This window comes from Pelodiscus sinensis, chromosome 5, assembly GCF_049634645.1.
Source record: "Pelodiscus sinensis isolate JC-2024 chromosome 5, ASM4963464v1, whole genome shotgun sequence".
In the NCBI taxonomy this organism is placed as follows: domain Eukaryota; kingdom Metazoa; phylum Chordata; order Testudines; family Trionychidae; genus Pelodiscus; species Pelodiscus sinensis.
The window spans coordinates 131,599,201-131,627,138 of record NC_134715.1 but is presented as its reverse complement, the minus strand read 5'-3'; the positions used below and the strand labels follow the sequence as shown (position 1 = coordinate 131,627,138).

The window sequence follows — 27,938 nt, the reverse complement described above, 5'->3', positions numbered from 1 at the left end:
TTCAATACACATTTCTGTTCTATATTTCAAGAAGAAAACAGATCATGTAGTCATATCATATGATAACATATTTTCCATTCCAGCCACTAATGACATTAGACATTTTTAAATTAGCAAGTTCAGATAAATTTGCATCCAAGAGTTTTAAAAGAGCAGGCTGATCGAACTAACTGGTCTTGTTAATGTTGGTTTTCAATACATCTTGGAATTTCAATAAATCTGGGAAGTTAAAAAAAAAAAACCCAAAAAACAAAACAGAAGAAAGTTAATGTTGGGGCAATATTTTAATCCTCATTGACTGGGTGTATTTCTAGTGAGGTCTCCTATAAGGATCAGTTCTTGGCCCTAAACTCTATAGCATTTTAATTAACAACCTGGAAGAAAACATAACATTGTCATTGCTGAAGTTTTCAAATGACACAAAAATTGTACACACGGTAAATAATGAGAGCAGCTGGCTGATGCAGAGTGATCAGGATCGCTCGGTCAGCTGAGCACCAGCAAGCAAGAGGCTTTTTAATAGGGCTAACTGTAAATGTATGCACCTAGGAACAAAGAATGCAGGCCATCCTTCCAGGGTGGGAGAGTTTCCATCCGGGGAAGCAATGACTCTGAAAAAGATTTGACAGTCTTGGTGAATAATCAGCAGGACATGAGCTCCCAGTGTGACGCGGGGGTCCAAAGAGCTAATGTGATTCTGGGATGCACAATTAAGGGAAGTTCGAGTCAGACTAGAATGGCAAATATTTGGCAAAAATTCTAATGCTCACAATTCAAGAAGGATACAAACATAAAAAAGGCCAGACGGGGTCAGACCAAAGGTCCATCCAGCTCAGTGTCCTGTCTGCCCACAGTGGCCAAGGCCAGGTGCCCCAGAGGGAGTGAACAGAACAGGCACCATCAAGTGAGCCCTCCCCTACCACTCATTTCCAGACAAACAGAGGCTAGAGACACCATCCCTAACCATCCTGGCTAACAGCCATTGATGGACCTAACCTCCGTGAATGTATCAAGTTCTTTTCTGAACCCTGTTAAAGTCCTAGTTTTCACAACATCTTCTGGCAAGGAGTTCCGCAGGTTGCCTGTGCGCTGTATGCAGGGGTGGTCCGTGAGCCTAGGCAGACTAGGCAATCGCCTAGGGTGCCGCCAGCCTGCGCACCCAATGATGATGTCATGGGGTGCCCGGGCGTCCAATGATGACATCACAGCCATTGATGGCCGTGCAGGCGGGGGCGCCAATCGTGCCTTCTGCCTGGGGTGCCAGCTGCTGCAGCCGTCCTCGGGCTGCTCCTGGCTGTATGAAGGATGTTGCTAAACTGAAGAGGCTATGTCTAGACTACATCACTTTTTCGTAAAAGGGATGTAAATTAGATGTATCGCAATTGCTAATGAAGTGGGGATTTAAATCTCCCCCACTTCATTAGCATAAAAATGGCTGCTGCTTTTTTTCGGCACGGAGCTTTGCCGGAGAAAAGCGCTAGACGCTGATCTTGCGGAAAATAAAGCCTTTTCCGAAAGATCCCTTATCCCTCTATGAAATAAGGAAAAGGGATCTAGCTTTTATGCTCTATGAAATAAGGGATAAGGGATCTTTCAGAAAAGGGTTTATTTTCTGCAAGATCAGCGTCTAGACTGGCGCTTTTCTCCGGCAAAGCTCCGTGCCGAAAAAAAGCGGCAGCCATTTTTATGCTAATGAAGCGGGGGAGATTTAAATCCCCGCTTCATTAGCAATTGCGATACGTCTAATTTACATCCCTTTTACGAAAAAGGAATGTAGTCTAGACGTAGCCAAGAGGGTTCAGAGAGGAGCCACAAGAATGAGTAGAGGATTACAGCAGCTGGCTTGTGGTGACAGACTCAAAGAGCTTAATGTGTTTAGCTTAACTGAAGGTTACAGAGCAACTTGGTATCTACATGGAGGACCAAAATTAACGGGCTCTTTGATCTAGTACAGAAAGATCTAACACGGCCCAGTGGCTGGAAGTCGAAGCTCAACCAATAACGACAGGAAATACAATGTCCATTTTTAGCAGCAAGAGGAATTTTCCTTCCGGACAATTTACCAAGAGTCATGGTGGATTCTCCATTTTTAAATCAAGCCTGGATGTTTTATCCAAAAGCTCTGCTCTAGGAATTATTGTGGGGCTGTGTTATAGGGAGTTAGACTAAACCAGCAGTGGGCACCCTGTGGCCCGTCGGGGTTCGATGTGCGGCCCACAAGACATTTTGTTCACTGCTGCCCACGTGCAGGGTTGCCAGATTCCACTGGGTTCCATCCGCAACATTTTTTTCCTACTGGTGTTAGTAAAGTGACAGACACGGAGACCCAGCACCCGTGAGGGAGGCGGGTGCTGATTGCACACAGCGCTGACGGTGAAAGCCGGGCGCTCCCTCTACGGCCAATCCCAGCACTGCTCCGGATCAGTGGGCACAACCAGCAAATCCTAGGGACACCGTCCTGATTCCGACAATCTTGCGGCCTGCTGAGATGAAGGAGGGCCCCACGTGCAGCCTGTGCCCTAGTCTAGACACAGCCTAGAAATAAAGGGCTTGATCCTATTTCTACTTGCCTCAGTGGGAGCTGGCTTAGACCTGATGTGGCCAAACTCAGTTAGAACATGTGCCAGCCCCGAGCCACTAGGGCCAAAGCAGCATGATTCCCCACCGTCTAATCTCAACCTCCCCAGCCCTGCTGAAGCGAAAGGGACTTAAAAACATACTTAACGGCTGTCCTGAGTAGGAATGGATTTAAGCATGTGCTTAACTGCTTTCCCGAATCAGGGCCTGCCTGCTTTGTCCGCTCGGGATTTAAATGTTTTAAGTTTGCTTTGGGAAAGGACTTTGCAGTCTGATAGGAAGTTCCCCAGTCTAAATTCTCCTTTTCTCGGGGCATTCGAGGAACACAAGCCTCGCAGATGCACACCACCGCACCACCACACAATCACGCTCCTTACGAACTTTCATTTCTACCTGGGCGAGAAACCTAACGCTGGACGCTAATCGCTCATCGCCTACTTTTCAGCCCCAGCCGGTGCTTTCTCTGTCGCATAGTCCACTAGTCGAAAAGCATTTTGGGATGTGGAAGGCACTGAGCAGCCGGGAGCAGCTCCGAAAGGCAGTTAGGCGACTAAATGCCTTTTAAAAGATCTAGGCCTCGGGAAGAAACCAAGCTGATACGAAGCCATTAATAAGCAATCCTTGTCTTCTGTATCTGAGTAATGATTTGCAAATTAATACTGCAACTTGCAAGGCGCTGCGAATAATTGTCCGTGAGCGTTGTTGCTGCTGGGTTTCCTCTCTTTAACGTATGTGGGTGTAAATCAGGAATAACGCCACTGACAGCCAGGGAACTGGGTTTACTCGCCTGAGTCGGGACGGCTGATGTGAGTCGGTCTCTGCAGGACGGGGCCTGTGATTCACCCCGCACAATACCCACTTCCAGCTTCGGCACATCACTAATTCTTTCTAATTGATTTTTCACACTCTCTGGAGGGGGATTATGACATCCAATAACAGCGCCCTGATGTTCTGGCTTTCTCCCTCGCTGAAAGGAGCTTGATGTCTGAGACCCCACCCCGCCCCCTGAGCTGGCATACTTTTCTCGACCCTGGGTAGCCATGGTGAGACAGATCCCAAACTCCTTCCCCTCTGCCGTTGGGCTCAGAGACTGGCTGAGCCTAAAACTCCCTTCCAGGCATGTTACAGCAGCCTTTTCGGCATCTTTCACTGGCATCTGAACACTCTTCTTCCAGCTGTCTGTTTACACAGGCAGCCAGAATGAAAAGCATAACTCACAGAGGGCCCAATTCTGTCCCCCTCTCCCATGCTGCATCCCCTCGCCTCCTCCGGGCCATCTCACCCGGTGTGAGCTTTGCAGATGCTGAGCCTGGATTCGTAATTGCTGGGCCATTTTTGTCTCCACAGAGGCACTTCGTCCTTTGGCAGAGCCTTTTTTTGGACCAGCCGAGTGTGTGGCGGCGATGGGAGGAGGCCCATCGATTTCAAATGGGCTGCTAACGAGAGGCAGGGTAAGGATGGCAGGGTGGGACCCCGACCCATCTCAGCGCCCGAATGTTGGCTCGGCTCAGCTGCACCAGCTCTCTCCTGGTGTCACTGCACTGACCACAGTTATATCGAGATTTTGGGGGCGGGGGAGAGGGTTAAATTTGGGGGGGGGGTAACAAATTTAAAATGGGGGGGTCCTAACCGTCCTAAAATTGTCCATTTTATTCAGTTTTGCATTAGATCCGCTTGTCTCCAAAACTGAGCGCCCGGCCCTCCCTGGTGTAAATTGGGACTGTTTCCTTGGCTTCGGTGGAGCAACACTGGCTGAGACCAGTTGAGGATATGGCTCATCAACTGCAGCACCCATCTGTGTGCTGTAAATGAAAGCCGGATCCTACCCTCAATGACGCCAGTCTCCATTCCGACGGTTACAGGTTTCTGGAAAGCAGGCGCTGGTGCAGAACTGATTCCCACCAGCCACACACAGCTAGAAACATTACAGCTCGAAATCTAGGCCCAGACCCTCAGCAGGTGTGGCCAGTGCCATCCTGACCCACACGCAGAATACACAGCTGCGTGGGGCACCCAAAAATTTGGGGCACTGCTGGGTCTTAATGTCCACTCACCCGCCCCATCCAAGAGAACAGTGAAAGAGCCTGCCAGAGCTATTAGCCTGTAAAAGATCCACTCAAGAGTAATGAAGCCATTTAATAAGCATTTGCCGTACTATCAGTTTCTCAATTTACCGTGTTAGTCGACAGGACCTTCATCTAAAATTTGCTTTTAACATATTTCATTGGTGAGTTGCTGAAGATCATTAAAACACGTCTCTAAACAATCGTCCTCCTCCATGGAAAATTTCTCACGATGGGTGTCAGGTTCTCTGAGTCCCTTTGCCAGGTTTTATGACTGTACCTTTGACATGTTCCCATTACCTTTTTTTCTATTTCCCCTGGCTGCTGTGTGAAGAATCCACGCTAACTGACCCACACTGAATGAATACCCCCAATCTTGCATTTTGCTCTGCTCAGACAAAGCCCTGGGGAGCCACAATGAAGTCATGAGACTCTACCTGGATCTACGAATGTACCCAGGAAAGACTGATTGTGGAGTCAGAGGCCTGATGACAGCGGGGAAAACATAGGAGACTGGTGCCTGTCGCCGAAAGTGTGCAGGGAGGGTCTCCTGGTGGAATAGGGAGGGAGCATGAGGGGGCACCCCATTTAGCAATTAAGATTTTAGCAGAGACATGGGGGCTGTGCACCTTCTGAGTCGCCTAGGACTGAAACTGACAAGGTGCAAAGTGCAGTCAAAGGCTCGGAGTCACACAAAGATGTATCCCCGCTCAAAACTCTCCTGAGTCTAGTGATCACAGGGCTCACTCAGAGCAGGAGTAGGCAAGAAAACAGCAGGCACCACTGGGGGGTATTTTTCATCAATGGGACCCTTTAAATTCCACTGAGTTGCACTGGACTTGGAGAACGGGGGAGCGGAATGGAGAAATGGTTATAATTTTGCTGAAACCAGCAAGATCCTTCCATGTAGGGCCAGTGTTCATATGAATGAAAGGGAAAGTTTCATGTGGGGGGCTGCAAGTCCTGGGCTCTTTTCTACCAGGGGCTGCCAGCTAAGGTTGTCGACAGTCCCTTATTACAAGGGACATGCTTTATATTTTAATCTCTATACAACAAGCTCAGGAGTTTCTGAGTGCTGCAAAAAACAGCAAGAAATACCTTTGGGTGAATGTAGGTGAGTATAGTTCCAGGGTTGTTATTATTAATGATGATGATAATCATATTGGGAGGTGGGGGAGCGCAGAGGTGCTCAGAAATTAGTCCCATATTTTTAAATACAGGGTTGGCAACCAGCAAATAACACTGACCAAACTGAGCCACAAAAGGAAACATACGCAGATGCAAATTGAAGGTTGGATCGAATCCATCTGCAGGTAGACTTCGCCTTCATGCTGGTGGGATGTTTCTTTGCGTAAGGCCGATGGTGTCCGCCCAAGATCAAATCTGTTTTGAATAACACAGCAATCCTTAATAGAAAACGTTGAATCCCCCTACACACAAGCAATCGGAATAGGTGACCGCCAATCCATGTCATAGCCCTCTGAGCTTACTCGTGCTGCAAAGTGCTGCTGCTTTTTAAGCATTTCCAGATCGGATCTGCAGAGAACGCCTGTGTTTTCTGCCCACCTGACATCTCTGAGCTACGGCCTTTCCTCTCTCCCCCCACAACTAACACACCCACCCAGGTGCCCATCATCTTGTGTCTTGAAAATGGCCAAAGTCTTCTCTCTGGTCTGATCTTGCCTTGCTCGGATCCGTTCAGAATGCAGCCGCAAAGAGGGGTTTCCTGACTTGCATTGACAACCTCCCCCCTTTCTCTCCTTCAACAATGCCCCTCACTCTATCATTTCACTTGTAAGCTACTTGGCTTCACTTTCAAGGCGCTTTGTGGCCTCGTCCCCGCCCACCTGTCATCTCTCATTCACTACTGGGCTGTCGAGACTCACCTCTGATCAGCCCACTTGTGACGTCTTCACGCAAGCTTCCTGCTTTCTCCTGCGCCCGGCACGCATGGGATGAGCTCTGCGTAACCATCTCTTATCACGGCCCACTTTCAAAATCCTCCTTGCAATTCTCCTTTGCGGCGATGCCTACAAAAATTGAAATCCCTGCCCATCACGCTGCCCAGAATGGTCTCCTTGTCCGCTTGCACTCCCTCTGTGGTCCGAATCCATTGCGTAGCCCTCGTCTCATACCTGGATTGGAAGTTCTTTGGGGGTAGGGACCATTTTTTGGTCCTGGGTTTGTACAGCGCCTAGCGCCTGGGCCTCTGAGGTGTTAATACGAACACTGAGTGCTACTAAATCATAGACTCATAGCACACTAGAACTGGAAGGGACCTCGAGAGGTCATCAAGTCCAGTCCCCTGCCCTCACGGCACGACCACGCACCTTCTCATCCCTGACAGGTGTCTGTCTAACCTGTTTGTAAATATCTCCAGTGATGGAGATTCCACAACCTCCCTAGGCAATTTATTCCAGTGTTTAACCACCCTGACAGGTAGGAAGTTTTTCCTAATGTCCAAAGTAAACCTCCCTTGCTGCAGTTTTAGCCCATTGCTTCTTGTCCTGTCCTCAGATGCCAAGGAGAATAATCCCCCCCTCTTCTCTGTGACACCCTTTTAGATACCTGAAAACCTCTATCATGTCCCCTCTCAGTCTTCTCCTTTCCAAACTAAACAAACCCAATTCCTTCAGCCTTCCCACATAGCTCATGTTTTCTAGACCTTTCATCTTTTTAGTTGCTCTTCTCTGGACCCTCTCCAATTTCTCCACATCTTTCATGAAATGAAAGAACTGGACTCAATACTCCAATTGAGGTCTAAGCAGCGCGGAGGAGAATGGAAGAATGACTTCTCGTGTCTTGCTCAGAACGCTCCTGTTAATGCAAAATCAAAATAACGTTGCATCGTAATATAGTTTTCCTTGGAACAGCATGAAATGTCAATTACACTTCAGAAGGCACCACGTTATTTATATGGATGGGGCTAAATGAGGATGATGGTGGTTTATTTTCCATCTGATTCTGTGGATCTTGTCCCAGGAATGGAACCCAAACAGCCTGACACCCATTCTCCTGCCCTGACATACTACAAGACTTGTCCCGCCTCTATAAGATACAGTGCACTGGAGGAGTGTGGTCCCTTCTAGCCTTAAACTCTATGGTTCCCTGACAGGGGCCCTGTCTAGATTAGGCCTTGTCGACACTACAAAACTAAGTCAAGCTAAGTAAGGTCAATGTACAGCCACTACAGTTATTATTGAGGTAGTTCATGTCCACGCTACACCCCCTCTGCCAGTGAGGCATCCTAACTTTCACCAACTTAAACATGTGGGGCACTGACAACTGGAATCCTTCCTCCCCCTCGTGGTGTTGACAGCTGTGGAAGATAACGAGCCTTCACTCTGAGTTGTGTTTAAGCAACAAGTTGCCAGAGGCAGTTTATTCGAGCAATATTGCAAGGGAAGACAGCATAAGCGAATCTTCAAATACAAAGTGTGACGTAGTGGGGGTACCTGGCTGGTTTCTATGCTGCTGGCTCTGGGGTAACCCCCACTGGCTGCCGTGGGTACCACGACCCAGCAAAACAGGATGAGTCACTATGCAAACCAGTAGGGCCAGACACCCCCCATGGAGAGGAACAAAGGAAGGTGGATGCTGCCCTGGCTGGGGGGCAGGGCTGAAAGAGAGTTAGTTAGTTGCTGGCTGGAAGCATGGAGGAGACAGCCTAGGGAAAGGGGCTGGAGTTTAGGGGCCCAGTCTCCCCCATCTCAAGGGGGCCTGAGGCATCCTAGCCCAGCTCTGTAACCAGATTACATCTGTGCTGTACTGTATCCTGGAGAGGCAATAAACTTCCTCTATTCCACTGGCTGGTGCAGTCTGTTTGTGCCATTTCGGGGTGCAGGAGACGGGGGACCCCCAACGCACCGTCACACAAAGCAATTAAAAACCAATATATATACCTTTCTATTACATATAACATTAAACAATTACTTCCCTGGTCACTCGGTTTCCATCGGACACTGTCTTATCTCAAGGTTCTCACTGAGGTAAGCATTCCACTCTTATCTTGGAGAGAGAGACAGAGAGGTGAACACAGCGTCTCTTCAAGCTCTAGCATTAGCAGGCGTCAGAGTGACCCAGACTCTTGCTCTGCTACTGACAAACCCTGAAATGGCCACCCAAATCCCCTCTCCCTTAGTCCTGCTTCCACACGGCCAACAAGCAATGTCAAAAATGCAGTGTCTGCCTGGACACTGTGTTGCCCACACTGCATTGACCTAAGCACTACGCCTCTCATGGAGTTTTTAGGTCAGTGCCGAGGGTGACTTCCATTGGCAGGAGCAACTCTGTCATGTCCGCACTTACAGGGTTAGTTCAGCATAAGTCACCTTACCTGGCACCAACTCTGTAGTGTAGATCAAGTCCTAGAAAACTAGGTTGGCATAACTACACTCAGGGGTGTGAAAAATCTCACCCTGAGCTGCTTGCTGACCTAAGGGGGCTGGAGCATATGACTTATGAGGAGAGGCTGAGGGACTTGGGTTTGTTTAGTCTGCAGACGCGAAGAGCGAGGGGGGATTTGATAGTGGCCACCCAGTTTTCATCGAGGGAGACCCACACAGGCCCCATGTGCCTCAGCTCTTGTCCTACTCCAATGATGGAGATTCCTCAACTTCCCTAGGCAATTTATTCCAGTGCCGAACTGCCCTGACAGTTAAGACGTTTTTCCTAATGTCCAACCTAAACCTCCCTTGCAGCAGTTTAAGCCCATTGCCTCTTGTCCTGTCCTCAGAGGTTAAGGAAAATAAATTAAGAACATAAGAACGGCCACACTGAGTCAGACCAAAGGTCCATCTATCCCCGTGTCCTGTCTGCCCACAGTGGTCAAAACCAGGTCCCCAGAGGGAATGAACAGAACAGGGAAGTATCAAGTGATCCCTCCTCTGTTACCCATTCCTGGCTTCTGACACACAGAGGCGAGGGACACCATCTCTGTCCATCCTGGCTAATAGCCACTGATGGACCTACCCTCCATAAGAACCACCAGGAGGGATTCGGCTTCCTTGACCACGGGGTGCTCTTCCAGGAAGGACTGCTTGGCGGAGATGGAGTTCACCTTTCTAGGAGCGGGAAGGCCTTGTTTGGACACAGACTGGCTAACCTTGTGAGGAGGGCTTTAAAGTAGGTTTGTTGGGGGCAGGTGAGCAAAGCCCACAGGTAAGTGCTGCATGTGCGGGACTGGGAGATGGGTTGGAAATGGGGGGGACTACGGCCTATAATGGCAAGGAGAAAGGAGGGTCAGGGCACAACAGGGAGGCAAGATCAAATCAGTATCTTAGATGCCTATATACAAATGCGAGAAGTATGGGTAATAAGCAGGAAGAACTGGAATTGCTAACCAATAAATACAACTATGATATCATTGGTATTACAGAAACCTGGTGGGATGGGACGCATGATTGGAATGTTGGTATGGAAGGGTACGGCTTGCTCAGGAAGGACAGACAGGGAAAAAAGGGAGGAGGGGTTGCCTTGTATATTAAAAATGTACACACTTGGACTGAAGTGGAGATGAATGTAGGAGATAGCTGTGTAGAGAGTCTCTGGGTTAAGCTAAAAGGGGTAAAAAACGAGGGTGATATCATGCTAGGAGTCTACTACAGGCCACCTAGCCAGGTGGAAGAGATGGATGAGGCCTTTTTTAAACAATTAACAAAACTATCCAAAGCCCAAGATTTGGTGGTGATGGGGGACTTCAACTATCCAGACATTTGTTGGGAAACTAACACAGCGAGGCACAAGCTATCCAATAAGTTTCTGGACTGCATTGGAGACAACTTTCTGTTTCAGAAGGTTGAAAAAGCTACCAGAGGAGAAGCTGTTCTGGATTTGGTTTTAACAAATAGGGAGGAACTAGTTGAGAACTTGAAAGTGGAAGACAGTATAGGGGACAGTGATCACGAAATAATAGAGTTCATGATCTTAAGGAAAGGTAGAAGGGAGACCAGCACAATTGAGGTAATGGATTTCAGGAAGGCAGATTTTGATAAGCTCAGAGAACTTGTAGGTAAGGTCCCATGGGAAGCAAGACTGAAGGGAAAAACAACTGAGGAGAGTTGGAAGTATTTCAAAGGGACGTTGTTAAGGGCCCAAAAGCAAACAATTCCGCTGTGTAGGAAAGATAGAAAATATGGCAAAAGACCAGCTTGGCTTAACAAGGAGATCTTGCACGATCTCAAAATAAAAAAGGAGTCCTATAAAAAATGGAAACTAGGACAACTAACAAAGGATGAATATAGGCAAGCAACACGGGAATGCAGGGGCAAGATTAGAAAGGCAAAGGCACAAAATGAGATCAAACTAGCTACAGGCATAAAGGGAAACAAGAAGACTTTTTATAAATACATTAAAAGCAAGAGGAAGACCAAGGAGAGGGTAGGCCCACTGCTTAGTGAGGCGGGAGAAGCAGTAACAGGAAACTTGGAAATGGCAGAGATGCTCAATGACTTCTTTGTTTCGGTCTTCACCGAGAAGTCTGGAGGTGTGCCTAATGTAGTGAATACAAGCAGAGAGAGGGTAGGTTTAGAAGATAGGATTCACAAAGAACAAGTTAAAAGTCACTTAGGAAAGTTAGATGTCAGCAAGTCACCAGGTCCTGATGAAATGCATCCCAGGATACTCAAGGAGCTGATAGAGGAGGTATCTGAGCCTTTAGCTATGATCTTTGAAAAATCATGGCAGACAGGGGAGATTCCAGAAGACTGGAAAAGGGCAAATATTGTGCCCATCTATAAAAAGGGGAATAAGAACAACCCAGGAAACTATAGACCGGTCAGTTTAACGTCTGTCCCAGGGAAGATAATGGAGCAGGTAATTAAGGAAATCCTATGCAAACACTTGGAAGGTAATAAAGTGATAGGGAATAGCCAGCATGGGTTTGTGAAGAACAAGTCATGCCAAACTAATCTGATAGCTTTCTTTGATAAGATAACGAGCCTTGTGGATAAGGGAGAAGCGGTGGATGTCATATACCTAGACTTTAGTAAGGCATTTGATACGGTCTCGCATGATATTCTTATTGATAAACTAGGCAAATATAACTTAGATAGGGCCACGATAAGGTGGGTGCATAATTGGCTGGATAACCGTAGTCAGAGAGTTGTTGTTAACGGTTCTAAATCCTGCTGGAAAGGGATAACAAGTGGAGTTCCTCAAGGGTCTGTTTTGGGACCCGTACTGTTCAATATCTTCATCAATGATGTAGATATTGGGATAGAGAGTACGCTTATTAAGTTTGCGGATGATACCAAACTGGGTGGGGTTGCGACTTCTTTGGAGGATAGGGACATAATTCAAAATGACCTTAGCAAGTTAGAGAAATGGTCAGAGGTAAACAGGATGAGGTTTAATAAAGAGAAATGCAAAGTGCTCCACTTAGGAAGGAACAATCAGTTCCATACATACAAGATGGGAAGCGACTGTCTAGGAAGGAGCATGGCAGAAAGGGATCTAGGGGTCATAGTGGACCACAAGTTGAATATGAGTCAACAGTGTGATGCTGTTGCCAAAAAAGCAAATATGATTCTAGGTTGTATCAACAGGTGTGTTGTAAGCAAAACTCGTGAAGTCATTCTGCCGCTCTACTCTGCACTAGTTAGGCCTCAGCTGGAGTACTGTGTCCAGTTCTGGGCGCCACATTTCAAGAAAGATGTGGAGAAATTGGAAAGGGTACAGAGAAGAGCGACAAGAATGATTAAAGGTTTAGGGAACATGACCTATGAAGCCAGGCTTCATGAACTGGGCTTGTTTAGTTTGGAAAAAAGAAGATTAAGGGGGGACATGATAGCGGTTTTCAAATATCTAAAAGGGTGTCACAAGGAGGAAGGAGAAAATTTGTTCCTCTTGGTTTCTGAGGACAGGACAAGGAGTAATGGGCTTAAAGTGCAGCAGGGGAGGTTTAGATTGGACATTAGGAAAAAATTCCTAACTGTCAGGGTGGTCAAATATTGGAATAAATTGCCAAGGGAGGTGGTGGAATCTCCCTCTCTGGAGATATTTAAGAACAGGTTAGATAGACATCTGTCAGGGATGGTGTAGACGGAGCTTGGTCCTGCCTTGAGGGCGGGGGGCTGGACTCGATGACCTCTTGAGGTCCCTTCCAGTCCTATTATTCTATGATTCTATGATTCTATGATTCAGACATTTTCTCCCTCCTCCTTGTAACAACCTTTTAGATGCTTGAAAGCTGCTATTATGTCCCATCTCGGTCTTCTCTTCTCCAGACTAAACCCCAGTTCTTTCAGTCTTCCCTCCTCGCTCATGTTCTCTAGACCTTTCAGCACGTTTGTTGCTCTTCTCTGGACTTTTTCCCAAGTTCTCCACATCATTCCTCAAATGCGGGGCCCAGAACTGGACACAAGACTCCGGCTGAGGCCTAATCCGCATAGAGTAGAGCGGAACGACTTCTCGTGTCTTGCTCACAACACTCCTGTGCATGTCTCCCAGGAGGATGGTTGCTTTTTTTGCAACAGTGTCACACTGTTGACTCCTATTTAGCTTGGCAGACACGCCGCGAAAGGAATGACAACAAGAAAGCCAACTTTTGGGGGTTAGCTCAGGAGACTCGGGCTGTGCATCCATTTGTTCCACTAACTCTCCCCTTGGAGAAGTCTGTTCCACTCCCTTTACCTAATATTCCCCATTTGTGATCTTCCTGCACTCCTGCCAAGCGCTGTGAGATCTGCAGGTGAATAAACGTACGGTATTATTGTCTGACTGACGCCTGCTTTGAAGGAAGGTGACAACCAAGCCAGATTCCCCGGACTCTGCCCTAACGGTTTCCTTCATGACCCCAAAAGAGCCTTGCAGCCCGAGCGCGCCACCCAATGTTTGTTTTATGCGCCATTCCCATTTGGCGCCTTCCTACAGCGCGACGGCAGAATATGGCCCTCTAAGTATAAGCCATTAAAATGTGCACACTTCCTGAAAGCAATATGGAATGGCTAAATATACTGTGCACAAATCTGTTTACACTAATAATGGCTGGGAGCTTGCCATCCATATGACTGCAAGAAACCAGCAATTCAACATAAATGAACTGAAAATTACGAGACAGAAACTAACCGTCTTTTTTTCCCCTTCTCCTCACCCCCAGCCTGAGAAGGGGGAAGCACAGAGCTATTGGCATCTACGCTTCCAACAAGGATGGCTTTGCTTGGCAAGCTTGTGGAGTTTTCTCCAAGTATTCTACGCCACCATGCTCCGTGTCTTGAGTGTCTGCAGAGGGAAGACGAGATATGATCGCCACTGGTGGCTATCAGAGCCCTTCCCCTTGGTCTCTTTCAGGTACCAGTGGAGGTTTGCTGAAAAGCAAGTGTGTAGACTAAACACTGCAGGCATCAGAGCAAGATTGGAGCTCCCCCACCCGCCCCCAAAATCAGTCGTTGAACTTTAACAGGGCTGGCCCAGGAAATACAGCAAGGATGAAGATGCTTTGTTTGCAATAAAACGACCCAGTGTCCTCGCTGCTCAGTAAGGCCAGGTCTACACTAAAAGGGAAGATGGAATTAAGATACGCAACTCCAGCTAAGTTAGTTATATAGCTGGAGTCGACGGATTTTGTTTCAAGGTTCCCTGCCTAGCTGGAGTCAACACACTTTGTTTTAAGAATGGGAAGCCAATGGGAACAAACACTCCCATCAGCTTCCCTTACTCCTTGCAGAAGCAGGAATACCGGACGCTGGCAGGGGCACCCTCTGAGTTTGATTTAACAAGTCTTAACTAGACTAACTAAATCAAACTCCGGAAGATCGATTATGGCAGCATCGATCATCCATGTAGTGAAGACATGGCTTGAGTTCCTTGCTCTAAAGGTGGAGGGATATGTCTCCAAGTGATTGATTTGTACCAAAAAGGAATGGTGGAGAAACGAATCGATTGAGAAGCCTCCTCTGGTTCTTCTCAGAGATTTTGCTTTTGGGCCCTTCAGCTGAAAAGAAGGATAAACACACACAATATTTATCCACACTCCTAGGAATTCTCAAAGGAGACGCAAGGGCCCGAGTCATTGTTTTGGCACGGGCAGATTGCTAACTTATTTAAATTAAAAAAAAAACAACCTAAAAAAATTGGCAGCTCCCAGCATATTAGTCGAAAAGCTGCAGACTTGGCACCCAGTCACCTCAGCAACATAATGTTAAATGGCAGCAAGACAGTATATCAGCCATTTACATATGTTGCTTATAGACGCCAAACTTATTAACACAATAAAACTGCTGCTAAGATGCCTCCCTGACTATTTTTCTCATTGCGAATGTCAGTGTTGTAAGCACCTAGCAGTCGCGGATGGAAACACTCGGTTTGCCTTTCATACGGCAATGGGGAAAATAAATATATGAATCATCTAAGGTCCCATAGACGGTTTCCAGACAAATCTTTCCAGGAGGAAAATTCATAGATTGGAAAGCCGGAAGGGGCCACACTCTTCAGACAGTCTGGCTTCCAAAGAATCTCATCCCGTCATGTTTTCGTCCAGCCGATACCTACAGGATCTCTTTTAGAACCTCAGCCAGTCTCCAAAACTTCCAGTGACTGAAAACTCACCATGCCCCTCCAAGGTTTGTTCGGATGGCTACTCACCTTCCCTGTCCAAAATGTGCATCTAGTTTCTAGACCACTGTTTCCCAAATGATGTTCCACGGAACCCCAGTGTTCCGCGAAGTGAAAATAAGGGTTCCGCGAGAAAATTCCATTAAATCACATTTTATGATTTAAAAAAATAGATGATGTGATTTTTGTTTTTAAATTTGTGCAATTAAACTAAATGTTGGTCTCATGAGCTTGTTTAGCATTTGTTTATTATTAACCTTACTTATTTGTAGTTTGCTTTTTCAGCTCCATATATTAGGTTGTGATTAGGGACTCCGCAAAATTCTTTCGTGTTTAAAAGGGTTCCGTGGCCAAATAAAATTGGGAAACACTTTTCTAGACAAAAGCATCTTTCTCAAAGGGAGGATGTTAAGCAATGTGCCACTAAGTAATGCTCCTCTACAACTTAACATGCCCAGTACCCTTATCGTACGAATCCTGGGAAGGAAGTAGCCAGTCAGTATGTAGTGTGCCCATTTTACAGACGGATTGCTGAGGCATAAAGTGACGTCATGGGCAACAGGTCCTATAAAGCAGTAGGACTAGAGTAGTTCAGTGCTTTACCCACTAGTCCATCCTTCCTGGAGATAAAAATGGATATGAAACACTTAAAAAACAACAAATAGTCCGGCAGCACCTTAAAGACTAACAAAACATGTAGATGGTATCATGAGCTTTCGTGGGCACAACCCACTTCTTCATCTGGATCCAAAGGGGACTGAGACGTGCTGGGCATAGCATGTTGGATCAGGTACCAAACCCCAGAGATGCTCCTTTCCCTCTGCAGAGCTTCGTAAGTGGTCCTTGGGGAAAGACCGTACAAGGAGTATCTGAGACTTGGAGAATCAGCAGGGCCACTGATGAGCGGACACCCTCTGCATGCACAGGTGGGCGGTTGCAACCGGCTGCCAATGTGGCTGTATCTACACCAGGAAGGTTTGGCAACCAAAGTGCCATTGACAAGCAAAAGTCGCCAGAAGTGAAAACCGTTTTTTTCTGCCTCCCATTGTTGACGTTTCATGGCCACATGGCTCACACCTTGTTGACCGATAGAGCTTGGCGTTGTGGGTGAGCACCCAGCAGTGCAGTGTTGTGGGAAGGCAGAGATGATCCCTGCACTTCTTGTGAGTGGTCCATGCTGAGGAATGCCAAAACAGCACGGCTATCTCTCCAGCCCTCCCCCTGCAGCAGCAGCCTGCCTGCCCTGTGTTCTAGCAGGGCAGAACAGAAGCATTCCAATGATTTGCTCTTAGTTTGTTACCCAAACAGAGCAATTCACTCAGCTGTCAGATATTTCCCAGACCTTTGAAAGGGGAGGGACACATGCCTGCAGGGCAGCAGAGATCACAAAACACTGAGCAGCACTATAGGGCAGGCACTATCAGATACAAAACAAACAGCTGAGTCCTCACTGGCTCTTTGTCAACAAAGGGAGGCGGAAAGACAAAAGCCTCTCCCAGGGCGGAAGTTTTTTCGCCAAAATTGGGTGTTTTTCCCGGCAAAAGTCACATTGCAGTGTAAACGCTCTCACTGGTTTCTCGCCAAAACTCAGTTATTGGTGACAAAAACTTGCCAGGGTGGACAAGTCCTGCGAGCGGTGCAAGTGCTAATATTATTGGTGCATCTTCTTTAAAGGAGCTGCCCAGGGTAGATTGTTTTTAGGCTCAGAATACATGTGACTCCCAATGGCCCTGGTCCTGTGTTCTTCTTGCATCCAACTCTCACGCTCAGAGGGAGATTTGATTGCACAGCGGTTGCAGAATTAGGTGGGAGGCCTGACTTGGGCAGTCTAGGCCCAGAGCTTAAGGCGAAGGGGAGCTAAAAGCAGTGGGGATTTCCCTCTTTTCTGCCTGACTTGAGGGAGCAGTATCTCTCCCCTCCCCCGTTCTCCCCCTGTGAGAGCTCCCCATCCTCTCTGTCTATTAAACCACAGCCTGGGTGGGCCCCTACAGATCACATCCCCCTATCATGTGAGATGGTCTGGCCCTTCTTGCCAGCCCCCTTACTCTAGTATCAGCCACTCTGGAAGCCTTGGAATGCAAAGTGCTGCTGACAGGCCCCGTTGCAGCATGTACCTGCAGCTCTCCCCACTACGGCCCTGTGGGATGGAGCCCCCCTGCTGTGAGAAATCAGTCCTGCCGTGCCCATTTTACAGATGGGGAAACTGACGCCGTGCAAGTAACAGTGACTGGGCCAAGGTTGCACAATAGCTTAGTGACTAAGCTGAGACTGGACCCCCCCCCCAAGCCTTATTAGATCCCCATTAGGGAACACTGCCTATCACTTCCATGGGCGTGTCCTCCTGGGGCAATGCAAGAATCTGGAATGGGACCCCACGTGTCACACTCCAACACCTGGAGTTGCAGCAGCCTCATGTACAGCCATCACATCCGGACACCAACCCTTGCCCGCTTCCATGGATTAGGTTTCAGCCCCCTCATGCCTGAGCTGAGGAGAGAAAGACGCCAGGCAAACCTGTCCTGCTACTCCCCAGGTAACTCTCCCCCGGTGGTTCTCAGAGTGTGGTCCGTGACCATCTTGCAGGTGGGCCGTGGGCTCGGGGCTCCTCCTCCCACAGGGGGAAGCCTGCGCCATGATCCCCCCCTCGCATGGTTGGAGCGTGAACGCCGGATTCCTGCTGTGGGGGTTGGGGTTTGGAGCCTCATGGGCCGGATCTGACTCAAAGAGGAAGGAAGCGGCCTCCACGTGCTCCCTCTGCCCTGGCTGGGGGAATGGCAAAGCAGGAAACCCCTCCCCTGAGGGCTTTCCCTGCTGCTCCTATTGGCCAGAATCACAGCCAATGGAAGCTGCGGGGGTGGGGGCATGGTGCCAGGTAAGCACCCTCAATCCCTTCTGCCCAGACCTCACACTCCCATCCCCCTCATGCCTAGACCTCGCACCCCCACCCCGCTCCTGCACCCTCTCTTCTGCCCAAACCTCGCACCCCCACCTGCACCTCCCATCCTGAGCCTGCTCCTGCACCCAGCCTCCCCCCCAGATCCCTCCCCCACCACCCTGCTCCTGCACCCAGCCTCCCCTCCAGATCCCTCACCCCCACCCTGCTCCTGCACCCAGCCTCCCCCCCAGATCCCTCCCCCACCACCCTGCTCCTGCACCCAACCTCCCCCCCAGATCCCTCCCCCACCACCCTGCTCCTGCACCCAGCCTCCCCTCCAGATCCCTCCCCCACCACCCTGCTCCTGCACCCAACCTCCCCCCCAGATCCCTCCCCCACCACCCTGCTCCGGCACCGAACCTCCCCCCCAGATCCCTCCCCCACCACCCTGCTCCTGCACCCAGCCTCCCCTCCAGATCCCTCACCCCCACCCTGCTCCTGCACCCAGCCTCCCCCCCAGATCCCTCCCCCACCACCCTGCTCCTGCACCCAACCTCCCCCCCAGATCCCTCCCCCACCACCCTGCTCCTGCACCCAGCCTCCCCTCCAGATCTCTCCCCCACCACCCTGATCCTGCACCCAACCTCCCCCCCAGATCCCTCCCCCACCACCCTGCTCCTGCACCCAGCCTCCCCCCCAGATCCCTCCCCCACCACCCTGCTCCTGCACCCAACCTCCCCCCAAGATCCCTCACCCCCACCCTGCTCCTGCACCCAACCTCCCCCCAGATCCCTCCCCCACCACCCTGCTCCTGCACCCAGCCTCCCCCCCAGATCCCTCCCCCACCACCCTGCTCCTGCACCCAACCTCCCCTCCAGATCCCTCACCCCCACCCTGCTCCTGCACCCAACCTCCCCCCCAGATCCCTAACCCCCACCCTGCTCCTGCACCCAACCTCCCCCCCGATCCCTAACCCCCACCCTGCTCCTGCACCCAGCCTCCCCTCCAGATCCCTCGCCCCCACCCTGCTCCTGCACCCAACCTCCCCTCCAGATCCCTCACCCCCACCCTGCTCCTGCACCCAACCTCCCCTCCAGATCCCTCACCCCCACCCTGCTCCTGCACCCAACCTCCCCCCCGATCCCTAACCCCCACCCTGCTCCTGCACCCAACCTCCCCCCCAGATCCCTAACCCCCACCCTGCTCCTGCACCCAACCTCCCCTCCAGATCCCTCCCCCACCACCCTGCTCCTGCACCCAACCTCCCCCCCAGATCCCTCACCCGCACCCTGCTCCTGCACCCAGCCTCCCCTCCAGTCCCCTCACCCCCACCCTGCTCCTGCACCCAACCTCCCCTCCCCTCCCCTCCACCCTGCTCCAGCCTCACCCCCACCCTGCTCCTGCAGCCAGCCTCCCCTCCAGATCCCTCACCCCCACCCTGCTCCTGCACCCAGCCTCCCCTCCAGATCCCTCACTCCCACCCTTCTCCTGCACCCAACCTCCCCTCCACCCCCCACCCCCACCCTGCTCCTGCACCCAGCCTCTCCTCCAGTCCCCTCACCCCCACCCTGCTCCTGCACCCAACCTCCCCTCCACCCCCCTCACCCCCACCCTGCTCCTGCACCCAGCCTCTCCTCCAGTCCCCTCACCCCCACCCTGCTCCTGCACCCAACCTCCCCTCCACCCTCTTCACCCCCACCCTGCTCCTGCACCCAGCCTTCCCTCCAAACCAGAGAACAAAGAGCCAGTCCAAAATAGAGAGCAAGCAGTAAGCTAAGGTGGGGGTCAGGAGCTGGTGGGTTTTAAGCAGGGCTCAGTGTGAAGCCTACTTTAATACCCATGGGGCTGGTTGGGGCTGGGTTCCCTTTCAGTGAGTAGCGTGGACAGGACCTAAAGAACCAAGCAGACGAAGTCACTTGGCCCAGGAGAAGGGCTCCTATAGTTTTTGCTTCTATATCTCCTTCCGCAGCATGGTAGGCTGGTCACCGGGGCTTCTCCCCTGGCATTTCATAAAGCTACACCCGAACCGATCCACATCTATAGAACCATAGAACACTAGGACTGGAAGGGACCTCGAGAGCTCTCCGAGACCAGCCCCCCGCCCTCCCGGCAGGACCCAGCATTGTCTAGTCCGTGGTGCCCAACCAATTCTGAATCAGTAGCCACTACAGAGGCTACCGCTATGGTGAAGTAGCCACATTATTCCGAAAACGTAAACACTTTGGGGTGTAGCTACACTGCAACGTTATTTCGGGAGTATCCCGAACTAGCAATCCCGCGACTTCACAGCAAGCCCATTATTTTGGGCTCACTATTCCGATGTCCCTGTAAACTTCACTCTACAAGGAGTAAGGGACGTTTCGGAACAGCACTTGATTTTGGAATGGGGTGTTGTGTAGGCAGCGCCAAATGATGAAAGAAGCGATTTCAAAATACCATTGAAATACAATACGCAATTTGCGTAGCACGAAGTGCATATCTTGTTTTGAGTTACAGTGCAGTGTAGACACACACTTTCTGAGCCAACTAGCCACACGCAATTGGCCAAATAGCCACATCTGGCTTGTACCTAGAGTGTGGGACCCTGCAGATCCAGATCGTCCCTGACAGATGTTTATCTAACCTACTCTTAAATATCTCCAGTGATTATAAAACAGATGCACATTACATGCTTTATGACTGGCTTACTAATTAGGGAAACCAATCCCTGACTAGATAATACACTACAAGGCATCCTAATGAGCAAAGCTGCAAACTTAGCTCATGTTGCTGTTCTCATTGGTGCTTCTTTCTTTACCAATGGGCTGTGTCGAGACTGGCAAGTTTTTCCGCAAAATCATCTGATTTTGTGGAAAAACTTGCCAGCTGTCTACACTGGCCGCTTGAATTTCCAGAAAAGCACTGACGATCTCATGTAAAATCATCAGTGCTTTTCCGGAAATACTATGCTGCTTCCGTTCTTTTTTTTTGGAAAAAGACTTTTGCGCAAAAGGGTCAGTGTAGACAGCATAGTACTGTTTTCCGCAAAAAAGCCCCGATCGCAAAAAAGGCGATTGGGGCTTTTTTGTGGAAAACCGCGTCTAGATTGGCCACGGATACTTTTCCGCAAAAAGTGCTTTTGCGGAAAAGCATCCTGCCAATCTAGACGTGCTTTTCCGAAAATGCTTTTAACGGAAAAGTTTTCCGTTAAAAGCATTTTCGGAAAATCATGCCAGTGTAGACGTAGCCTTCATGTATTATTTATACTTGTGAATTCATTCTTCGGCCACAGTTAACCTCTGTTCCCTGACTTCTGTTTTCTGTCATTGTTCAGTGGGAACCAAAGTGCCTTGTCCAAAGCAGCAGCGGGGAAGCTAAAAACAGAACACAGGTTTCCTGACTCTTATTCTGGTGTCTCACTAAGGGTATGTCTACACTGCCTCATGTCTTCACAAGCCAGCCGTTATTTTGAAATATTTTTCGAAATAATGGGCATGCTATTTCAACCTCCCAGTAAACCTTGTTCCACGAGGGTTAAGGGATGTCTCAAAGTAGCACATTATTTTGAAATTTGGCACTTATTATTAAATAGCCTATTTCGAAATTCAATCAAAATAAGATATGACTTTATTTATCTTATTTCGAGTTTAGGATGCTATGTAGATGCAACCTGATAGTGCTATCCCTGTCCGTCTATTAGCCTGCCTCTCTGGCTGGGTCTAGACTGGCCAGTTTTTCCAGAAAATCAGCAGCTTTTCTGGAAGAACTTGCCAGCTGTCTATACGGGCCGTTTGAATTTCCACAAAAGCACTGACTTCCTACTGTAAGAAATCAGTGCTTTTTGCGGAAATACTATGCTGCTCCCGTTCGGGCAAAAGTCCCTTTTGCACAAAACTTTTGTGCAAAAGGGCCAGTGTAGACAGCTGAGATTTGTTTTCCGCAAAAAAGCCCCGATCGCGAAAATGGCGATTGGGGCTTTTTTGCACAAAAGTGCGTCTAGATTGGCCATGGACGCTTTTCTGCAAAAAGTGCTTTTGCGGAAAAGCGTCCGTGCCAATCTAGACGCTCTGTTCCAAAAATGATTTTAACGGAAAACTTTTCCGTTAAAAGCATTTCCAGAAAATCATGCCAGTCTGGATGTAGCCTCTGTGTGTGGTGAGGAGAGATCTGTCTGTCCTTCACCCTCAGGACTTTATGTTATTTTGAAATAACAAAGAGTGCACCTACATAGCAAGCTATTATTTCAAAATGTCAAGCTGGAGGACTTCTTACTCCAACTCCTGTACCCCTCATTTCACGAGGCATAAGGGACGTCGGAGGGAGTGTGTTCTTCCTTCGACTTCCTGCTGTGTAGACAGCGCCAAAAGCCGAATGAAGCTATTTCGACATCAGCGGCGCAATTGACGTAGCTGAAGATGCATAGCGTAATTCGATTTTTGCCCTGTGGTGTCGATGTGCCCCCAAAGACTAACCATTTTATTATGCTTCAGCAGGGTAGCTACTTTAGTCTGTAACAGGAAAAACTTAAAAAACGACGAATAGTCTGGTAGCACTTTAAAGACTAAGAAAACATGTAGGTAGTATCATGAGCTTTCGTGGGCACAATCCACTTCTTCAGATGATGTGAGTGTTGAAAGTCCAGATCCAAGAATAAATAAGAAAGCGGGGGGGGGGGGGGGGGGGGGGAGAAGGAAAAAAATGAAGGGGAGGAAGACAAATGGCATAAGCTTTTCCGAGTTGCAACTCACTGCATCAGCTGCAACTCAGGAAAGCTTCTGCCATAATAAAATCTTTAAAGTCTTTAAAGTGCTACATTGTCCTGCATTTTGCTTCAGCTACCCCAGACTAACACGGCTACATTTCTATCACTATAATAAAATGGTTAATCCTTAAGGTACCCCCGGACTCCTTTTTCTTTTTGCTGAAACTGATTCACCCAGCTACCCCTGAACCCCAGCAATTGGAGTTGAGGGCTGGGTGGACAGGACACCTGATTTTAAATAATTCTGAACCACCTGAGCAGAAGGAAATCGATAAGGATGAGTGGAAAGAGGCACAGAGGAGACTCCGCTTATGGCTAACCCCTGGCAGGCAAGAAGGGAAGACGTTTGGCTCTTGGGGGGTAGGATTCCGCCATCAGCCACCCAAAAGTGTGCGCAAGTAAGAGCCTGTGGTTAAAGAGTGTCCGCCTCGTGACTTTTCGGAGTTCCCAAACTCCACTTAGCCAGGCTGGGGGGGGGGAGATAAATGAGGGAGATAAAATTCCAGCCAAAGCAAGTTAATAACCCCACCCCCATAATCATTAGGCGAGTTTAAAAGGAAATGATGCAGCACTTTGAAGTCTGATCAACTTTTAATGTCCCACCAGGTTCCTCCCCCGGGGCTGCCCTTTTGAGTGTGTGAGTCTTGATTTTCCACATTGTGCCCTTTGATGAGGGAGGCTGATGGGTTACAGATTAACAGGGGGAGGGAGGGGCAGCGCCTGCAGCCCTCAGAAACGGCTGCAGGTCTGATCCCAGCCACCAGGGCATGTCTACACGGGGGAAATAGGAGCGAGGGCAAGGGGTGTTGGGAATCACTTTCCTTAGATGAGATCGATAAGGAAGGAAAGTGTGGGGGGGAGGGGGGAGAAAAGCCACCTGAATTCACAATCTCAGAGTCAGTATCTGCCCCCTCCCCCTGCTCCGTTTGCTAGCGGGAAACCATAATCATCAATTACCCCGGGGGCATTAATCCCCCCCCACTCCGGGCTTCTGACCCCTTCCGCTCCCTCCCACCTTTCCGATCTTGCTAGGGTCCGACCCGGAGCCGGCTTCGTTTCACCGAGTCTCCGGAGCGTGGCGAGGCGGGTCCAGACGAATCCATCCCGAATTGTCTCCCCTGGTCACTTTCATCCGTTCTGAATCCGATTCCCCGCACGAAACGCTCCTGATTGCGCTCAGCCAAGAGAGATCCAAACCAGTTCCAATTTCCCAATTCAACCCAGCCCGGGGGAAGGGGGCGGACTTTCTTTCTTTAATAAAATGTCTCCTCCACTTTCCAGCTTTCCGCGTGGAGGAATGAACCGCTCCCTGGTTGCCCTAGACAAGCTGGACTGTCTGGTACATGGGCCTTGCACCCGGCAGCAAAGCACAGGCTGGAGATTTTACTTTCTGGTTGTTTCCCTCCTCGGGAGCCAGGGAAATCTCCACCTCCCGGGGAAGTTTCTGGGCGGATTGGGTTTGGAATCGCCCCTGTTTGCGAAAGCGAAGTGGAGTGATTTCGGGCTGGGTTTACACACAACAGCAGCGCTTTGAAACGGTGTCCAATCCGCTGCACCCAGGCGTGGAGCGAAGTGAAATTGACAAGGCTAGGAAGGCTCTGTTTTCCCCCCTCCGGAGAAGCTGGCTCCCTCGGAAGAACAGAAATAATAACCCCCTTTTATGAGCGATTCGCTGTGAGCGATGGGCGATCCGGATCCAGAGCACGAATTCGGATCTTCTCGTGGGAAGACAAACCGCGGTGTCTCCTGCAGGCACGGATCGCTTCCCTTTTGCTTTAATGTAAAGGGACACACCGCAGCCGCTCCTCTTCGCCCGGCTCTTTAATTGGTTCGCTGCCCCTTTTCAAAACGACTTTCCGTTTTCGGGCACCCGCAAACCGGACTCTCTCTTGAAAAGCCTAAATGTTACTCTTCGCAAAAGGATCCTGCAACCCGCCCCCCCCTTCCCCGCAGCTCCCACGCGGGATCAAACAGCGGCAGGAAATGTGTTACAGCTGCCAAGGAGCCAGGTGAACGAAGCCGAATGGATCCGAGCGAAGTCGCTTTCAAAGTCGAAATGAAATCGAATTGTTCTTTTCAAAGAGGGGTGGGAAAAAGCCGGCGGGCAGACAGGAGAGCTTGCTTGCCACATTATTTGCTCGACAACCAAACGGGTGTTTTCCAAAAGCTCTGGAAAATAGAGTGGCAGGTTTTGACACGTTACACTGGTCCTTTTTTTTAACCGCTGGACACATCAAACACACACATTTTAATTCATTTTTAGCCTTTCTTTTTACCCACCGAGCGTGCTTGCAAAAAACCCCGAAATCCCCAAATGAACAGCTACAGAAGCTTCCATTTTAAATGATGGGTTAACAAAAAGCGGAGGGCTTGGGTTGGTTTTTAACCCGGGAAAGAGACATTGTGTTGGGTTGCTTGGTTTGTTTTTTACAGACCCAGGGGAACACTGGATCTGACACCGCAGGCTCCCTGGTTTCTAAAGCGCTTGATTTTCCTCTGGCCCAGGAGGAATGAATTTTGTTTCCCCGTGGAGATGTGTCCCTCCGTTGGATCGTGAATGTCATAAACTCCGCTTTATTCCTACAGCCTGCCTCCATCTGTGGGTCGCCGAGGAGCCGTTTAACAACCCCCCGGCGATACTGAGAAGACTTAGGGGGTTTCGGAGCGGTCCTGTGTGTGGCCGCGGAGGGCCTGGCAACATTCAACGGTTTGCTTCCAACCAAACCTTTTTTTTTCCTCCTCCTAGGGCAGAACCATTTTCACTCTCCTTCGCTTTCTAGCTCGACGCCTTTTCTAGAGCCTTCACTTCCAAATCCCCCCACGTCTCCAGCCCCGCCAAGAGAGCAGAACCAAAGGCCGCCTCTCGATTTAGGGCTGCGATCCCCGCGGACTCCCGTGTAAACGGCTCTGTCCATTTCCTTGCGCCCTCAGCCCGCGCGTCCGCGGATAAACGCGCCGAGCAAGGAATACAGAAGTTCGGTGTTTCCTCCCCGCCCGGGCGCTATTCGAACCCGTTTACACCAGGCGGGCGAATCTGGTGTCTCCCCAAAACAGTGTCTGCGTCCCACGCCCTCTGATTTGGGCAGACACCTGCCTGGGGAGAGATCTGTCCTTCCTACGGGCCAAGGGCACCTCCGGGCAAGACAGCGAGGAGAACAGAAAGCGAGAAGGGTCCCAGCTTACGGGGTAACTCCCCCCCTTAAATAGGCTTCACCCCCAGCAGCAGGGGAGGGCGGCGGGTTGCCCGCACGCCGCATTTCAGCCCGCTGGAGTGGAAACCAGACTTTAACCCCGCGGTGTGGCGCACTGCGGGAGGACCGAACAGCACCGCCTGGACCCGGGCCTGGAAGCAGGGAGCCGCAGCCAAAACCCGGGGTGAACTCGGCCCGGGAAGGGGCGGGGGAAGCCCGGGGAAGCGGCTCCGGACGTTTGCACCAGTTTTTTTGGGGGGGGAGGGGATTGATCCCCCCCACCCCAGGAGTTTTCCTCCGCAGTAAAAATCTCAGGGGCAAGCTGGGAGGGGCGCTGGAGTAGACGGGCGGGGGGAGAGGCCACAAAGTCGGGATCCCCCCCCCCCTTTGAATGAGAAAGTTTAAAACAACCCTACCGAGACGCAGGGGTTCAGGCTCCGGCGAGTTCCTGTCCCGAGCGCCCTTTGATCCGGGAGATGGACATCTTCGGCGGGAGAGCCCGTCAGAAACGGTCCGCTGCCGAGCCGCGTTGTAAGAAAGTCAGGCGCACCGAGCCGTCTGCCTACCCGCAGTAATCTTGCTGCGAAGCTAACCAAGCCCGGTGCAAAGCGTCTGCGTGTGCAATAGGCAGGCAGGTGCGCGGTTATGTGAGTGCGTGTGCAATAGGCAGGCAGGTGTACAATTATGTGTCTGCGTGTGCAATAGGCTGGCTGGTGTGCAATTATGAGTCTGCGTGTGCAATAGGCAGGCAGGTGTGCAATTATGTGTCTGCCTGTGCAATAGGTGTGCGGTTATGTGAGTGCGTGTGCAATAGGCAGACAGGTGTACAATTATGTGTCTGCGTGTGCAATAGTCAGGCAGGTGTACAATTATGTGTCTGCGTGTGCAATAGGCAGGCAGGTGTGCAATTATGTGTCTGCCTGTGCAATAGGTGTGCGGTTATGTGAGTGCGTGTGCAATAGGCAGACAGGTGTACAATTATGTGTCTGCATGTGCAATAGTCAGGCAGGTGTACAATTATGTGTTTGCGTGTGCAATAGGCAGGCAGGTGTGCAATTATGTGTCTGCCTGTGCAATAGGTGTGCGGTTATGTGAGTGCGTGTGCAATAGGCAGACAGGTGTACAATTATGTGTCTGCGTGTGCAATAGTCAGGCAGGTGTACAATTATGTGTTTGCGTGTGCAATAGGCAGGCAGGTGTGCAATTATGTGTCTGCCTGTGCAATAGGTGTGCGGTTATGTGAGTGCGTGTGCAATAGGCAGGGAGGTGTGCAGTTATGTGAGTATGTGTGCAATAGGCAGGGAGGTGTGCGGTTATGTGAGTATGTGTGCAATAGGCAGGGAGGTGTGCGGTTATGTGACTGCGTGTGCAATAGGCAGGCAGGTGCGCACTTATACGTTGGGGGTTGTTTTAAACTTATACGTTGGGGGTTGTTATGAGCACGTTCCTCTGACCAGCGCAACCACCAACGAGGACAAACAAGACAAGTCTTTTGAGTAGAGGCCCTCAAATGGCCCATTGGAAGGCCAACCGAGCAGAACACGTCGCCGCTTGCGAGCGCAGGGTCCGTGCTCGCACGACCCTTTCTCGCCAAAGAAGAAATCAATCCGATGTGCGCAGGGAGAGGCGGAGCGCCTGGCCTTGGTGTCCACCGGCCGAGGAGGGGACGCTGCTGTCTCTGGGGATGGGGGGGAATTGGAGTAAACCCCAGAACTGGCAAGTGGCCGCTGGATAATCTGAGGGCTCCCGCGTGTTGTGTGTAAGGAACAATTCGGTTTGAAGCAATGTGGACGCAAATGGTGACGGCGCCGCATTAAAAACCGCCTTGGCTCTCCAGTGGAGGGAGTTACCCAACGCACACACGACTGAAAAGAGGGGAGGGGGCGAGTTAAAATCGACCCCCCCCCCCCCCGCTTCCCCCTTTAAGCAACTGAGCCGGT

The 27,938-nt window shown here is 50.2% G+C and overlaps 1 long non-coding RNA gene across 9 annotated transcripts; it reads right to left on the bottom strand.

Annotated features, from left to right (window-relative positions):
• Positions 1-27,865, bottom strand: LOC142829713 (uncharacterized). Of its 9 annotated transcripts, XR_012904463.1 has the most exons (7): positions 26,415-27,865; positions 23,823-24,976; positions 13,707-13,945; positions 6,527-8,648; positions 5,915-6,023; positions 546-611; positions 1-219 (listed from the first exon to the last, which is right to left on the bottom strand). It is a non-coding gene; the product is annotated as an uncharacterized LOC142829713 (long non-coding RNA). The 9 variants fall into 9 exon arrangements; XR_012904461.1 differs by lacking the exon at positions 546-611; XR_012904459.1 differs by lacking the exons at positions 1-219; positions 546-611 and adding an exon at positions 12,811-13,323 and having other exon boundaries at positions 4,699-6,023.
• Between the last annotated feature and the right edge of the window lie 73 nt (positions 27,866-27,938).